Here is a 15216-nt window from a genome sequence, read left to right as displayed (position 1 = left end):
TCTTTATTTTAAATAAATCTCACAATATGATTGAACTATAAATATGAAATTTATTTATTTATTTTTTTAGAGATGGGATTTCACTGTTGGCCAGGCTGGTCTCAAACTCCTGACCTCGTGATCCGCCCACCTCGGCCCCCTAGAGTGCTGGGATTACAAGTGTGAGCCACTGCACCCAGCCTAAATATGAAATTTAAAGTAAAGAAAGGAAACTTATTTATAAGTTCTGGTCATCGATTTTAAGTAAAGAGAGTACATACTGTCATTCAGATGTTAACAGTGTTATGGAAAAAGATGGAAAAACTGGATTATGTTTCTGAAATATAGAAGCATAGATGAAGAAAGAAGACAGTGGGATCTCAGATGACTTCGTAATGCTACTCTGTAATGTTATCTTTTAGTGGCAATTACAGTTATAGTCCTTATATATATATATTAGTACACTCAGAAATCAAAGAACTGGGTAGTAGTTGGGAATGTCTGCATTGCAAACGGATTCCCTATTTGTGGAAAACATTTACATGATACTAATTTTTAGAGTCATTATTTACTATTGGAGCACTTTAAAAATTCATACTAAATATTTCTCAATAATTTCCAATTGCTATGTATAATTCTACAATAGCTGCAAACATTTTTGTATTGAAGAGTTTTTGAATAACATTTTCTAGTTAGTGATGTATTTCATAATAATTTTGTTTTAATGTATTTAATGAGGAAAAGTTTTAAAAAAAACTATTAAAATTTCAATTTTACCCTACTAGATTCTAATTAAAACCACCCCTTGGCAATAAATTCTGCTTCTGATACATCCATATCACAAGAGAGTAATTGTGGAAAATTATAGTTGGTTCTTGTTTATGAAGGTGGATGAATACGTAATTATTTTTAAGATTGCTTATTACTCGTTTGTTTTATAGTAAAACCTTTATTAACAGCCTCCAGCATCTGAAATATAATACATTCCTAGGCAGACGTGCTATGTAGAATGAGCTGGCCAGTGTTATGAGGCACAGATATTGGTAAAGATTACAACTACATTGAAAAGGTTAAAGGAGATCTCAGGAATAAAAATGTAGCCGTTGTATTCTAGAAATCTGTTTACTTGTTCATATGTTTAATAGAAGTATTTTTATTCTATAATTACAATGACAGGTTTTAAAAACTCAGTGTTTTTGAAAAGGAAATTTGACTCTGCTAGTCTATAAATTGCCTACATTCTTTCCATTGTGCAATAGCATTGTTAATGATGTTAGAAGAAATGCACTTCTAATTATGTGAAGTTACCTATTGAAAACAAGTGATAGATTGCCATTCAACATCTCTTCCCTCCAAAAGAAATATTAGTAGGTGTGGTATCTTAGTATTAGCTGTCAGGAAACATTTATGTTACAAAGCAATAATTAAGATTGTTGTTATGCTATCATTTTAATGCAAGTTTTTTCTTTTTATTTATTTATTTTGAGACAGGGTTTCTCTTTGTTGCTCAGGCTGGAGTGCAGTGGCATGACCTTGCTCACTGCAGCCTCAGCCTTCTGGGCTCGAGGTATCCTTCTGCCTCAGCCACCTGATTAGCTGGGACTATAGGTGTGTGCCACCACACCTGGCTAATTGTTTAATTTTTTGTATTTTTTTTTTTTTTTTTTTTTGTGGAGACAGAGTCTCACTTTGTTCCCCTGGCTGGTGTCGATCTCCTTGGCTCAAACTATTTTCCTACCTCTGCTACCCATAGTTCTGGAATTATAAGCATAAGCCACCACTCCCCACCAATATGAAGTTTTACTAATGAGAAATAATACAATCCTAAACTCTCACATTTAAAAAGATTTTTTAGATACATAGACAGCCACCAACTACATGCATAAATCCTTTTAATTTTAAATCTCATAGATTCTTATTTATTGAATACCAACTGTTTTCTAGACTCCTATAGGTTGGAGAGGCAAAAATTCATATTCACATACATATACAATTAATCAGAATACTGTACAACAAATGAAATCATGAAGAATGTCCAGATGCAGTGGTAATGCGTAGGAGAGAATGATTGACTCTACTTTGTTGTGGGATAGCGTGAGGTCAGGGCATGCTATAGCTACATTATGAATCAGTCCATATTGAAGTGAATAGGAGTTTCAGATGTACAACTTGTAAAAATAAAATGTGCAATTAAATATCTTAGGTCTAAATTTCTCTAAAATCCTTCCTGCTATTCTAAGAGGGTTTCTATTAGGTGCCTTTGTGCTAATTAATTGCAGTAGCATAAAGCTTCTCTTACTTGTAACAGTTATGGTGCCCAAGGCTACAAAATTTTAGCTTGACACATTGAACTAACTGATTCAGATGTCAGATATGCTCTGAGTTGCTAACCCCATTTTAAAGAGGTCACTTACAGAAATGGTTTTTCCTCTTCAGTATCTATGTGTTAACCCAGTATCCTCATACTTTTTCCCTATTCTTTTCTCCTTTATGTTGTCACAAACTGGCCCTGAGTGACAGCACTAGTGACTCATTTTTGTTTATACACTATAAATCACTAAACTGTCCTGCTGAAATTTGAAACGATCTCCCCAAGAACACTATTTAAGCCAGAGCAGCTGAGAAATACTTTGTTTTTTTTCTGGATGCGTTTGGGAATAGGTGGCTCAGGTACTCTTTTTAGTTTTTGTTTTTTTTCCACTTATAATGTTACTTTTTAGACTTTTAAGTTGACAAATAAAAATGTGTATATTTATGGCGTGCATGATGTTTTGAAATATGGGTATGTTGTAGAATGGCTAAACTAAGCTGTTATGTATTACTTCACATGCTTATGTTTATTTGTGATGAGAATACTTAAAATCTACTCTTGGCCAAGAGTGGTGGCTCATACCTGTAATCCCAACATTTTGGGAGGATTGCTTGAGTCCAGGAGTTTGAGGTCAGCCTAGACAACATGGTGAAACCCCATCTCTACAAACGAAAAAAAGAAAAGAAAAATTAGTGAGGTATAGTGGTGTACAGCTGTAGTCCCAGCTACTGGGGAGACTGAAGCAGGAGGATCGCTGAAGCATAGGGTGTCAAGGCTGCAGTGAGCGCTGATTGTGCCACTGCACTCCAGCTTGGGTGACAGAGTGAGACAACCTATTTTCTTAGACTTTTTCAGGTATACAATAAACTGTTATTAATCGTAGTTACTTTGTGTCTCTTGAACTTATTCCACCTGTCTAACTGAAATTTTGTATCCTTTGATCAATATCTTCCCTATTGCTAGGGGGATTTAATGATCAAATCTTTTTGCCTTTTTGTGTGTGTTATTTTATTGCAACAAGAAACCTTTTACACTAACTTTTATGCTTAAGGTTCTTTTTCCTCTATAGAATATTTGAGGAAATGGGCAAAATGAAGTATTAGAAATACAGATCTTCTCCAAAAATGATGTCTCAAGTTTCACCTCCTTTCCTGAAAGATTTTTGTGCAGCCAGTAATTAGGTGGCAAATCTTCAGTCTTTTTCCTTTTTCACTTAGCAAGTAAAATATTGACAAATGGTAACTGTAAGCCCTGTATTAGTTATTTGCAGTTGATGTGTCTCGGACTGATTTAACCTTCTTTTTTTGTCATTTAGATGTTTATAAATTGGACATATCATTAAAAAAAATTTAACAATGTAAAATGTAGCTAGAAAAATATAAATTAAAAAAGTAACTGAAATTTATTAGTGTAATTCCATTATGAAGTTTCAGAATAAGATTGATACTTTGTACACTGTTGGTTTAAACTTTCTTCTACATGGTTGGGCTTCAGATATATAACTGCTTTAAATCTGGTTTATCATCTGTTTTGTTACAAGGATTCCTCTGTAGTTATTTTATGCATACTAGATTTCATGACTCATGACATATTTTTAACATTAGAAGATAGTTAATGACATGACTTATCATTAACCATTAGTCAATCTGCTTTATATTGTGAAATTTATTTGTCTCTCCAGAATAAAATAACTCATCTCAGAGTACAAAAAGTCATATTTCTGTTGCAGCAGAAAACTTAATTGTAGTAAAAATAAATGATGAGTCATGTCACCATATGGAAATTGCAAGTGGAATAACTGAATTCCTAGATTCAAGAGAAGACTTGTGATAAAAGAGCCTAATATCAAGTTAAAATTTCCATCCTGCTTCTGTGTTATAGCTAACTTTTACATCAAACCAAACATATTTGAATTTTTTATAATAGAGGCAAAGTTATTTTTTACTATCAATTTTAAATACTTTCTAGTAGTAGTATCTTGACTAGATATTTAGCTGTATTAAAATATAGCTAATCCGATTTATGTTATGTTAAAATAGGTAAGTTTACTAGAGTTTTGATTAAGCATGATGGCTTGAACAAACATAGCTATCTTTATTTTCTTTCAAATCCCCCATTGAAATAAAATAAAGGAAAAATAAAGGCTTAAATCTGTGAGGATAAAGATGATAAAAGAGAAGATAATGTTAGATGAGAAATGCTAACAAAATTGTAGAGCCGGAGGAATGATTATTGTCTTCTAAGAGCAGAAAGAGCAAAAAGGTAAGGGCCTCTACGGGGATAATATATAATAAATACATAATGTATTGTGAAATAATCACATTTGCACCTCATATCTCTGGAAGATTTTAGAAACAGGAGCCACAAGCTTGCTTTAAAATTCTGGGTGCAAAATAGGGCTGAATACATAAAGATTGGTTGAAAGTGTTTAAAAGAAATTGTATTCCGAGATTCTTCCCATATTGAACTCAGCCCTGGATTGAACTCAAGAATCTTGTGACTCAGAGATAGCTGGACGTAAGAGGTGTATGAGGCATCATTCTAAAACAAGAAGCTCATTTAGAATTAAATGAAGCCTGTGAGAAAACCAGGCTCCTTCCTTCTTGAATCCCAGAATTAGAGAGAAGTTTGTAAATTTAATTTCTGGGGCTATTGGCCAAAGAGAGGTTATCTTCAGAGACTATTTTGGGATTCACAAACAAAATGGCCAGGTCACCAACTGATCACCCTGTGGTAAAGCTTACCTATTAGCAAACTGCCCATGTAGTATGGGTTTTCAATTAACTTTTTAATGTCTTAGTCTTAAATATGGATACACAAAGATTATACATAATTGAAGAAATATAATGAGAATATTATATGTTCTCTTTGAACATAATGAGAAAGGCAAAATGACAAAGAATAAAAAGACAAGAGCAAAAAATAGATGCAGCTGAGACAATGCAGGAAACCGAGGAAAACGTCAAAAAATGATATTAGCATCCTTAGGTAAGAGATCTTTCACTGTAAAACAAGATCAGAGTGTTATATAAAAGGACTATTTAGAGAATTTATAAAAATTTATAACAGAAACATTAAGTAGAAGGGAAGAAAGGTAAAGTTAAGGAGACTCTCCTAGGAAAGGCAAAGAAATAAAAAATAAAAGACAAGTCATAGGAAATTAGATCAGTCCATGAGGTGTAAAATAAGGTTTTGAAAAGAAAGAAATCAAGAGGAAGAAATGATTTTTAATGTGTATTTGTGTGTGTTTATGTGTGTATGCACACACACATATATACATATATGCATACATATGTAGTTGTGATTCTCATATTTGTATATATTAATGCTTACTCATATATTCATATAATAATTTGTTTACTTAAATTATATATATCTACATATAATTGCCCGTAACTAAAGGACTTGGAAGCCAGACTGAAAGACATCACAAGTAGTAAGTAAAATAAAGAACAGGACATTGGCAAGAGGTTTGAGAGCACTGACGAAATGATATTTACAGCTCCAGAGAGAAAGATAAACGACAGTACATTGGAATAATAATCAAAAAGGCAATAGACTTTTTAATAACACTGGAAGCTAAAAACAATGTGAAATACCTTCAAAATTCTGAGAAATGATAATTCCAAACTAGAATTGTGTATTCAAATTATCAATCAAGTGTAAGGTAGAACATGTACATTCTCAAAAAATTGCTCTACCAATGCACCTTTTCTCAGGAAGCTACTGGAGGAAGTACACCAACAAAAAAAGGAAACAATAGAAGGAATACATGGATTGTTTTAGAGAAACAGGAAATTGAAGAGAAAAAGAAGCAAGGCAGTCACTGGATGTCAGCAGGGCAGCAGGCAAGGAGTTTAATCCCGTCAAATAGGTGCAGGGTGATAGAAGTATCCAGGATTAATGCCTCCATGGAAAACAAGAAGCAGATGGATTGCCGAATATATTTGATCCTGTTGAAGTGATTGACTTTTCCTTTAGAGAACCTGAGAATGCGTAACACCAGGGAAATCAACAAGTTGTAAAATAAAGGAAGTGTCACAGTACACTACATTGCTTAGCTATGAATAGTATTTTCATTAGCATAATTATGTCAGCACTGAATATCGAACTACCTAAAAGTTGCTACTAGTTGAATTGGAAAAAGTGAGGGAGAAAAAAGTGTGTGTGTGTGTGTGTGTGTGTGTTTGTGTGCAGTGGGGAAGGGAAAGTAGCAGAAGAAAATTAAATACTTGCTTTGATGAAAACAATTTTGTGGCTATTATCTAAATTTTAAAAATGTATAGCAGTTTTAGCATGTTATATTTAAAAATGGAAGTATGTAGCAAATATAGCTAATATGACTGAAAACATTTAGCTCTGAGCTGGGTGCAGTGGCTCATGCCTGTAATCTCAGCAGTTGGGAAGGTTAATGCTGGGGAATCACCAGAGCCTAGGAGTTTGAAACCAGCCTGGACAACATGGTGAGGCCACATCTCTACAAATATTTATCTATATCTATATCTATTTTATAGATATAGATATAGATATATAGATATCTCTATCTCTATCTATATATATATATATATCTATATATCTATCTATCTATCTATCTATCTATCTGGTGTATAAAATCCAGCCCTATGGCCTGCACTTGTAGTCCTAGATAGTAGGGGTTGGGGTTTGGGAGCTGAGGTGGGAGAATCCATTAAGCCCAGGAGGTTGAAGCTGCAGTGAGCTATGAGTGCACCACTGTACTCCATCCTGGGCAACAGAGGCAGACCCTGTCTCAAAGAAAAGAAAAGAAAGTGAAAATGATTGGCTCTGGAAGTGAATTAGGAGTGGAAAGGTGGAAGGATTTTCAAAAATCATGGCTTCTTTTTTCTTGTAAGACTTGGAGTACTGGTTGACTTTTAAATTGAACGCCTGTATTATATGGAGGAAATATGATTTAATAAGTAAAATGAATCTATTGTTTGCAATTGGAAATGAATGTATTACATTTCTATTGCTTTCATAAAACAATGTGTTACACCCGAAGTTTAGCTTGAACTCTTACATCTTTAGGTTTGTGCTTATTTTAACTTAGTTTATTACTGCTGAAAGATGTATCTCTTTCCTTCTTGAATTGTCTAGTTTTGCCACTACATAAAATTAAAATAGCAACAATTAATCCCTCCTCCTTCTATACCTCAGCATGAAAATATCTGAGGTAGGTAGCCTTTTGATTTTTCCTGTGTTATGTATGCTTGCCTCTGTCCTTTAGTATTCCTTTCACTTAGTTCAGAACTTCATTAACTCTCACCTGGAATATATTAGGTTGGTGCAAAAGTAATTGTGGTTTTGCTATTAGAAGTAATGGCAAAAACCATAATTATACCAACCTAATAGCAACAACTTCTGAAATGATATTTCAACTTCTAGTCTCTCTCTGCTTTAATTTGTTCTAAAGTGCCTTCAGGTTGAACTTCAGAAATCACAACAGTAATGTAGGTTCTACTTTAAGTGAACAACAACAACAACAAAATTAAGGGTAAGATGAGGCATTCTTTTCAATGAAAAATACTTGTTTTTGGTGACAGTATGTCATGTCCCTATACCTAGTGCCATTGATAAGGTTATTCATTCAACAATATTTACTCATTACTGACATATGTCAAGCACTGTGCTAACTACTAGGGATATAAATGTTAGAAAGACAAGTTCCTCTCTTTTAAGTCATGTCAAAAAAAAGCGCTGTAAATATTAGAGTTTTCTCAAAGATGGGTGAGGTTTCAGAGCCCAGTGTTTGTTGATAGAGATTCAAGATAAATGAACCGTGCTTGAGCTTTGCTAGGTTAAATGGTGTTTTTTCCCTCTATGCCTTAAGTCAGTGAGAGTAATGTTTAATTTTTTCGTCAAGGCCTTTATCATACCTTGAAGTTAGAAATTAATTATGTAGTTGGTTAAATTATTTGGAATGGTTAGCGCTTTTTTACTGTGTCCAATTTTAGTCCCACTTTTACCTACCTTTTAATTCTAGGCTTCTGCAAACTTCTGTCCATAAACAATTGTAATTTTAAAATGAATAATTCATCTTATTCATTGTATTGTGAATTGTCATATCTGAGAGCACGTACAATACTGTGTGTTTGTACAAGAAACCTTTTGTTCTTTTGCAAAAGAAAAAAACGTGAGGTGTCAAAAGATGTTTGTACTAAATTATGTATATGTTGGACACTTGAGTCTTAAAGTCATGCTGGGGGGTATATTTAAATGTGGAGGTATATAACTAGGCTTTTTTGTACTTTTTTGCATTTGATAAATGCAAATAATATTTTGACTTTCAATTCACCATAAACAAATAGCATTCACTTTCTGTTTTATAAAGGACAAGTAGATAACTACTTCAGTTGGATCCTATCGAGATATGTAACTGTGTGGAACTAAATATTTGCACTGTGTGGTCATGGTGACTTTCTGATAGGTAGTAGATGTTGCAGACTAGATACATGACTATGATTTATTATTTAACTATGGGTTGTGTTCATTTCAGCAGGGAGCCTGGCTTCCTGTAGCTCCTTTGAGATCTATGACTGTCATAATACTTTGCACAGTGGCATGGACATCATTCTCAGTTGCAGGTTTCCTCTGAACTCCTCCAAAAGGCTTGATTTTCACAACCTCAATGGAACACGCAGAGAATTCATGCCTAAGCTTATTGACTCTGATACCCAGTGTGTTCATAGGAGCATAAAACCGTAGGCAGCTGTTCTTTTGGGTCCCAGTTGTCAGGTGGGAAATTACGAAGAGCTTCATGCTGCTCTAAATAATTAAAATAAATACTGGAAGAAAACCTGCTCAATTAGCATCAGATTCCTTACAGATACAGAATATTAAACCGATGTCTTAAGAGACATGTATGCATTTGTGAGATAGAAATATTTTAGCAGGAATAATTTTTAGCCTGCCTATATGACTCAACAGAATATATCAATTCAATAACTTTTAGTTAAAAGAAGCTAAGCATTCAGGGGTGTGTGTGTGTGTGTGTGTGTGTGTGTGTGTGTGTTTGTGCAGAAGCAAGTCTATCTTTTAATGTGAGTCCTCCTCCTATATTCCTTTCAGTTACCTTAACCCCCTAAACCGTCTGTTCTTCCCTTAATTTTGTTAAAATCATTCGTAATATAACTTTCCGAAGATAAGGATAGGGTAAAAGGGAATTAAAAATAATAACATCTTTTAAGAAATATTGAATAACAAAACAAGTTTTAATACTGGAATGGATGCTAAGAAGACAATTGCAGGGATTTTTCCTCTATGGCACTTCAAGACCTTTATATAACAAACTTGGGAATATTACGCCTCAAGCCCTCATAACATTTCATTCCATGGCCAAATAGCATTAACAGCATCCAATGTCCAGTGCTCTGCTCCACATACGATGCCGAGAAAGGCCTAACAGTGTGCAAGTCGGTCACCAACTTAAAAGTAAGGATATAAACAAGTTCTATTCTTAGCCCTTGTAACTCTCAGAGCTTTTTACTTTGATGTTTGTTGTTAGATGGTTGATAGTTTATTTTCTCATTATTTTAATTGTTTGCATCATTTTTAAAAGGATTGTCAGAGAGAGCTTGCCGAAATACATGACATTTCAATCATGAAGGAATCATACTATGGTATCCCAGATCTGAATGTAGAAAGTGTATTATAATGCTATCATTTGAGGATTTGGGTCAGCTCTCCTGGGAGCTCTGAATTTGATATTCATTTCCTTTCTCAGCTGCATTTTCTTCACTAAAAAACAGTGCAGTGAAGCATATAGGACAGATGTTGTGTATGAGAAAGAAAATGAAAAACAAACACAACTGTGCATTGGGGTGCATGTGGGAGGAGGTATAATAGAATTCAATATGGTTAGGTCTCCAGAACATCCCAGCCAAGGATAACATTCATCCTTGAGGCCAGTAACCTTATTGCTAAAACTGCCTGCCTAAATATGATTTTTTGTAAAAATTTTTTGTTTTAAAAAAAAAACAGGGGCTTGTGGTGACCAAAAAAAAAAAAAAAAAAAAAGGAAGAAGAAGAAGATGAAGCCAAAAGTCTAGGCTAGAGTTACCACATGCTAATTGATTTGTATGTCAGGGACTGTGCAATTAGACTTGAAGCTACTTTCTGGAAATCTACAAAAAAAAAAAAAAAAAAGAAAAAAATTACATTGGTGCTAATTATCATTACCCTTGGTTGGAGACATATATGATTAAAAAGAATTTAAGGACAGTGATAATAAATAATAAATGATCCATAAATTAGATCAGCTGATGATTAAGAAAAGAAAAAATTACTCTTTTAATCTGTGTGTGTGCTTGTTAAATGGTGCAGGATGCAGAGAGCACCTGCCTGCCTTTTCCATGCCCTGGACCTGCTGTGCTTTTGAAACCTATGGATAAGTTAAATGTGTTCCAAGTAGCCCATGGAGTCCATTTCATCTTTATAAATAGGGGAAAAATCCCCACACACTTAAATAGGCATGGGAACAATGTAACTTGGCTAAAGAAGCAAAAACCAATTGGTGATTTTTAAAAAATAAAATAAAACATTTTCCCTTTTGCTTTCTTCCTTTTTTTGTGAGAATAAACTAAAGCTTTTTAAGAGCAGATGAGGTATCGAGACATGATCTAATCTGCCTTCTCCCACCAGGCTTTGCGGCATCAATAATCAGCGTCTGGCTCAGAATATGAAAGGAGGGAAACTTTTGATAATCAGCAAAGCTAAAAACAAGGACTTTAGAAAATGACTTTGGAAAGATTGTACAACTTTGTATTTTGCTTAGATTATAAAAGCCATAAGATACTTGTGTATTTGTTTTCGCCTAGATAAAACCTTGTGTCCATTTCAGTGAGTTTTGAAATTCTTTGAGTAGCAGTTTTAGGATATGTATGTGTTTAGGATAGTAGTATGTATTTCAGTAAATACTTGAGAATCAAAGTTTCCTGTAACTGATTATAAATTTGTTTGTTATTCAGCAAGAAAAAGACTGAGTACGAAAATAAAAGAGCAGAGGACCAGCACACACAGGGACAGAGATAAGACAGGACAAACAGACTTCGCAGAGAAGGGATGTTGCTCAATCGCTTGGGACTGTTTCTTCCAAAACAACTTTATATTGCCGTCTAGGAGATTAAAGCACCTAGATAATAAGTAATATCTATAAAAGCTACTGGCAGACATACAAACACTAAGTAGATATGGGAGAGAAGAAAAAAAGGGGAAAAAGTATGAAACAATGGTGTATTAGAAGGGAGCATGGCAGGGCAGAGACAGAAGAAGAAGAGAAGGGGGAAAGGAGAACAACAAATCTTGCTATTGGGTGGCCTGAGAGAATGCTTTCAGCTTCTCAGGAATACCTCAGTGGATTCCATCTGTGGCTTTTAAAAAATTATTTATTTTTTAGCTTTTAAAAATTTTTTAATTTTTTCTTTTAGCTTTTTTTCCTGTGGCTTTTTTTTTTTTAAATCACTGATCTACAAATAATGGAACCATTCATTCATGTGCATACCCCTAACTGTATTTTATCAGCTATGCCAGTGCCGTGTACTTTAACCTAAGACATCACCAAACAGGAAAGAGTCTTCATAGCCTATATTTTTCATAGAGGGTCCTGTGGCCTCCAGTCTCAAGTTTTTGAATATGTCATTGTCAAAATAATTAGGGTAACCGTATGTTCCAGTTTGCCAGGAAAAGTCCTGTCCCATGTGCTCATATATGCTACTCATGTTTACTCTTCACAGGGTTTAATTTTAAAATGTTATATGGTCCACTAATCATAGTGGATCCAGTCAGTGTACTGCAGCCCAAAGCTACCATAATGTTTGGATAGCCCTGCTCTGACACCTTATCACTCCCTGCCCAGCATTTAATCTTTTTTTATAACAGTTATGTACTTGAAGAGCTGAAGAATTATAAGTAAATAAGGGAAGAGCTATCTCAAGAGTACCTACTGCATTTCATGACACTTTTCAGTCTGTGAAAGGTAGCTTGGCTAGGACTGCAGGATTGCACAGGGTTGGGCTGTGTAGGGGTTCAAAGGACTTGGGATCTGATTGAGGAAAAGGATATGATCATGAGAGGCATTACCACAAAACAGGTTTTACTGGGCAGCACTTGAACAGGACTGCGAGAGCGAGGAAGACTCTTGCAGCATGAAGCCATCCAGCACCTTATGTCCATGATTACCATCGAGAAGAGGAGGAGGGCAAGGGAACTCCTGGGAAGAGGGGAATCAGAGAGGAGGCTTATATGTTTATGTGCAGTCATTAAGCAGCACCGGGGTGAGGAGCAGTTATGGATTAAAGAGCCCTGCATGGCAGCACAGCCTTGGGATTTTCATCGCCCAGGGCTTGTTTGATTTGTTGCTAGTAGATGTGGGTGGAGTTTTGAGGAGCACACAAAGGAAGCAGTCTCTGCGTGGCTAACAATCTGTACGTTGGGTCTATTTTAAAAAAAATGGATCCATAAGAATTTGAGTTTTATTAACTTCTGAAGGGCTGGACCTCCCAGGGTCTTATGTATGTGACAAAGGCAACCCAAGCCACATATATATGGTTGCTGTGGCTTGAACGTTGATGTTTCTTCAAAATTCCTATGTTGGAACTTAACCCTCAAGGTGATGGTATTATGAGGCGAGGCCTCTCAGAGGTAATTAGGTCATAAGGGCTCTGCTTTTATGGATGTCATTAGTGCCCTTACAGAAGGCCTTGAAGGAGAGGGTTTACCCTCCTTGCTTTTCTGCCCCTCCTGGCATGTGAGGACTCAGCAACTAGGTGCTGTCTTTGAAGCAGAGAGCAAGCCCTCATTAGACACTGAATCCACTGGTGCCTTGATCTTGAACTTCCCAGCCTTCAGCACTGAGAAAGAAATTTCTTTATTTATAAATTACTCAGTCTAGGGTATTTTGTTATAGCAGCCTGAATGGATTACAGTTGTCTTATTAACCCTCACAACAAGAGGGAAAATAGCAAATACCTGGGCAAACTCCAGTGGCTGTTTAATGTATCAATTAAACCTCTAAGTTAGTTTTTCTACATTAGCCTGCATGGTCTCACCCTTGGAGATCCATCATGCTCATAGTTTTTTCAGTTTGCTTGTGTCTTTTACTTTTAAATTTGTGTAGATTTATCAATCTTTTTCTTTTTAGAGAGGGCTCTTGCTGTGTTGCCCATGCTGGAGCACAGTGGCGATCATAGCACAGTAGAGCTTTTAGCTCATACATGAGCCATCGTTCCTGGCCTAGAGACGGGGTTTCACCATGTTGACCAGGCTGGTCTTGAACTCCTGACCTCAAGTGATTCGCCCATCTTTGCTTTCCAAATTGCTGGGATAACAGGCGTGAGTCACTGCACTCAGCCAACAGATTAGATTTAGCTTTGGTACACCTAGGTTTTTTTTTTTTTTTTTTTTTTTTTGCTTTGTTTTCTTTATATTTACAATATTATGAAAGATTTTAGAAATTGTTATGAAAAATATTCTAAGTTATTTCAGGACATATGACGTTACCTTTATAAGGGAAGTTGCCAATTTTAGAATGGAATTAGAGAGTTTTAAATAAATATAGTATTTTAAATTTATAAATTATTTTAGTTATTAAATGAAACTTCATAATGACATATATACATTTGATATTTATATTCATATATTTAACATAGTGATATAAAAATCTATAAAATAGCTTCTTTATAATATCCCACCATATACTTACAGTCTTTTGAACTGCTTTTTTTAAAATAGAAGTATTTGTGCAGCTAAAATGAAAGGCAAGGCACAATTCTGAATTTGATAAACAGTCTATATTGTAGAGGACAGAAAACTTTTTGGTATGTTTTTTTTAATTTCTTCTTTGTTTCTGTCATAATCAAGTCTCAGCATAATGTTGCTTTTTAATCTATGTGAAACTCCATATAATTGAGCATATTCACTTTCTAAGGGACGGCAATTAGTAGGTAAGAATTTAGGTGAAAAAGTTGTCTCCACATTGTCTTTTGTGGTGGACTTTGTGGCTGCCTCTTGAGTCCCCCCCTCTCCATCTGGTTTGGATGACACTGACCAGTGACTGACATGGCACTGTGTTCTTGACACAATGACTGGTTCTTATAAAACCCAGAGATTCAGTTGATTACCACATGGTCTTCTGTTATCCAGAAAAACTGGTTCAAGAGTAGACTTATCAGTGCAAACCTCAAGTCTCTTCAGTAGTGCTGTGAGGAAGAGAAATCTCTCTTTTCCACTGGCCCAGGACCAGGCTGTCCTGAGAATGAGAGAAGGCTTTAAATTATGGAGCACTTGGCTGGGTGTGGTGGCTCATACCTGTAATCCCAGCACTTTGGGAAGCTGAGGCGGATGGATCATGAGGTCAGGAGTTTGAGACCAGCCTTGCTAACATAGTGAAACTCCATCTCTACTAGAAATACAAAAATTAGCCAGGCATGGTGGTGCATGCCTATAATCCCAGCTTCTCAGAAGGCTGAGGAAGGAGAATCCCTTGAACCCAGGAGGCGGAGGTTGCAGTGAGCTGAGATTGCGCCACTGCACTCCAGCCTGGGTAGCAGTGTGAGACTCTGTCTCAAAAAAAAAAAAAAAAAAAAAAAAATTGTAGAGCACTTGATTAGTTGATGCTGATGTGAAGGTGTCAGTCAACTAGCACTGAATCACACTTTACATCTGGACTTCTCTATCCTCCATTTTAGTAAATTCCTTAATAATCAGACCAATTTGAGTTGGATTTTCAGTTACCTGCAGCTAAAGGAAACCCAAATGACATACCTGGTGCTGTGGAAATACACTAAAATGGATTCCAAATCAGGAGCCTAAATTGTGTCTTAGCTCTTCATTTACTTTCAGTTTGACTTCAGACAAATAAATTATTTCTAGGCGGGCATTGGCTCATGTGCCTATAGTCCCAGCTACACAGG

The 15216-nt window shown here is 35.5% G+C and overlaps 1 protein-coding gene and 1 long non-coding RNA gene across 10 annotated transcripts in view; both read left to right on the top strand.

Moving 5' to 3' along the window:
* Positions 1 to 15216, top strand: part of CACNA2D1 (calcium voltage-gated channel auxiliary subunit alpha2delta 1) — a 487462-nt gene that overhangs the window by 142214 nt on the left and 330032 nt on the right. The window lies entirely within an intron of this gene.
* LOC116550410 lies at positions 5603 to 10828 on the top strand. Its single transcript, XR_004268390.1, has 2 exons — positions 5603 to 6475; positions 9283 to 10828. It is a non-coding gene; the product is annotated as an uncharacterized LOC116550410 (long non-coding RNA).

The sequence above is a fragment of the Sapajus apella genome, unplaced genomic scaffold (assembly GCF_009761245.1).
Source record: "Sapajus apella isolate SASKATOON/1434 unplaced genomic scaffold, GSC_monkey_1.0 scaffold7, whole genome shotgun sequence".
NCBI lineage: Eukaryota > Metazoa > Chordata > Mammalia > Primates > Cebidae > Sapajus > Sapajus apella.
Note: the sequence above shows the minus strand (reverse complement) of the source record. Positions and strands in the feature narration are given on the sequence as shown.